Genomic DNA, 2,960 nt, shown 5'->3' on the forward strand with positions numbered 1-2,960 from the left:
AAAATAAATAAAAAAATCTCCCGTTTCTTTCCATTTGCACTACTTCATTTCTGCTACATAGTACTCTTGAGACATTTTTTCCTTTTGGATGAAATTTCATTGAGGGAGCTGCATTAATGTGAACTCTAGCTATACTGGAAGCCTATTGTTAGGGTCTAGAGCTACTAGAGCGTGACTTCCATTATGCCAGCACAGGATCATACAATTGTTTCAGTTGGAAGGAACCTTTAAAAGTCACCTAGTCCAGCTCCTCTGAAATGAACAGGGACACCTACAGATAGATAAGGTCTCTCAGAGTCTCATCCAGCCTGATCTTGAATGTCTCCAGAACTGGGACATCCATCATCTATCTGAGCAACATGTTCCAGTGCTTCATTACCTTTCTCATTTGAATTCATATTTCTAATCTAAATCTCCCCTTTTTTAGTTTGAACCAATTTCCCTTTGTTCTGTCACCACAGACCATGCTAAAGACTCTGTCCCCTTCTTTCCTGTAGCTCCCCTGTAGATACTGAAAGGCCACTCTCAGGTCTCCCTGGAGTCTTCTCTTCTCCAGGTTGAACAGCCCCAGTTTTCTCAGCCTGTCCTTGTACAGCATCCCTTATGCTTGGATATGCTTGGCTTTCTGGACTGCAAAAGCACATTGCTGGCTCATGTCCAGCTTTCCATACACCAGTACCCTCAAGTCCTTTTTGGCAGGGCTGTGCTCAATCCTTTCATCTCCCACCTTGTACTTGTAGTGTGAATTGCCAAGACTAGTGTGCAAGACCATGCACTTGGATTTGTTGAACCTCATGAGGTTCACCTGGGCTCATTGCTTGAACCTGTCTAGGACCCTCTGGATAGCATCCTGTCTTTTGATTGTGTTGACTGCATCCCACAGCTTGGTGTCATTCACAAATTTGCTGAGGGTACACTCTATCCCATTGTCAATGTCACGGATGAAGACATTAAAGAGTATTAATCCCAACACTGACCCCTGCAGGACATCCCTCGTCACTGATCTCGATCTGTACAGTGAACCAGTGACCACCACTCTGAGTATGATCTCACAAACAGTTCTTCATAAGTAGACTTGAAGAGTCCACCCATCAAATCCATATCTTTTCAATTTGAATAGAAGCATTTTATGGGGACTGTATTAATGGCCTTACTGAAGTCCAGATAGATGACATCAGTGGCTCCTCTTGGTGCAATTACACCAACGTAGAATGTCACTAGGTTGCTCAGGCAGGATTTCATATAGGATAGTGAAATGTGTTACTATCAGGCCCTTAGCACCAAAGTCATCTTCTTTACTAAGATGCTCCTTTTGCACCACAATAGTTGCTGATATAGATGCGTCCTGATGCGTCCTGATCCATTGCTAACTGTTAGCCAGGTGAAAAGCACTATATTATCAAACTTTTCCCTGTCAAAGATTGGATTAGCATGAAACTCGTAATATCAGTTTATTGATATTTGAACCTTAAAAAAAAATCAGCTAAATATTGATCATTTTGCTTGCAAGTAGAGATTGCTCAAGCTCATCAAATTCTATTTGGCCAGAAATAGCCTAAGGCCAAACCAAACAGGAATATTGAGGTGTACATTGTTTCTAGATTAGATTAGAACTGGAATAAGAAGACTGACAATTCTTATGGGGATCAAACAAATATAAAGAAAATGCAAACAAGGCTTCTCTTCTGAGTATTTCCTATTTTTTTTTCTTCTTCAGCCTTGAAGTCTATTTTGTCAATAAAACAAATGTGTTCCAAAAAATGGAAGCTGCATTTCTACCATGTTTGCTGTATACAAGTGAAGAGAAATAAATGTTCATATACATTTATTAAAAGAAAAATGCTTTGCACAGTGATTCATTTACATATCTACTCATATAGTTAGATTATGCTGTTACTATCCACAACTCTTTACTAATATAATATAAAGAAAGACTAAGCCAAATCTTAGGCGTCAGCAGGTGTTGTAACATTGAGTTACAACATAATTACTCTGACAAGTGTGCTGATAGATTAACATAATGTAGGATCATACTGAACCAGTCTCACATATGGATCAAAACACATCTCCAACTAGGATAAAATAGTTCAAGAGGTGGTGCACAATGAAATATATTTTAAATGCCATAAAATAAAAGAACATAAATTCACTAAAGGAGTGTATATGAGTGTCTCTGTGACAGAAAACTCAAGAAAGTTACATGAAGAACAAATACCTCACTGCTTTGTGACTGATTCCTTCATTTTTCATACAGAAAAAAACAAAACAAAACAAAATAAAATAAAATAAAATAAAATAATCTGCTATTCTGTGGCTAGTTTTGACATCCGGTAACAGAATTAACAGTTAAAATAAAATTATTTGAAAGTGTAACTTAAAGTAATCAAATTGATGTTTCCTCGGTAAATTTTTAGCTGACACAGAAAGTAGGCAGATATCTCAACTCTCTGCTATCTTAAAATTTGTGATACTTCACTATGTGAAAGCCAAAAATGAAGGATGCAGCCAAAATATACTATAGCATGCATGCTACTTTGAGTTGTATCAGAAACAAAAAAGTGTTTGTACTTTCACAGGTGCTTTTGACTGTATTGGGTTCATTAGTTTCTGTGCTACTATTTCTGACTACTGAAATGAATATTGCTTATGTTTACATGAGCTTGTTTTAAATGTACTGAGAAAGTGCATCCCTTTTCTTGAGAGAGTAAAGGTATTTAACCAAAAACAAAGTGTTTTTAGAAGCAAGGTGAAGCATTTTTAAGTGCAAATTGTAGCTGTATAATGGATAAGGTATTAAATAGAGAATTTAGACTCAATGAGAATAATTTCTTCTCACTATTTTCTACTGTTCTCTTATTATCCTTCTTTATCTCACTCTCCCTGAATGCACTTGCTGTACTCCCAAGCTAAGGATATGAATGTTGCTGAAAGACTCCTTAGCCTATCATATTGCAGGCACA

This window comes from Meleagris gallopavo, chromosome 3, assembly GCF_000146605.3.
Source record: "Meleagris gallopavo isolate NT-WF06-2002-E0010 breed Aviagen turkey brand Nicholas breeding stock chromosome 3, Turkey_5.1, whole genome shotgun sequence".
NCBI classification, from domain to species: domain Eukaryota; kingdom Metazoa; phylum Chordata; class Aves; order Galliformes; family Phasianidae; genus Meleagris; species Meleagris gallopavo.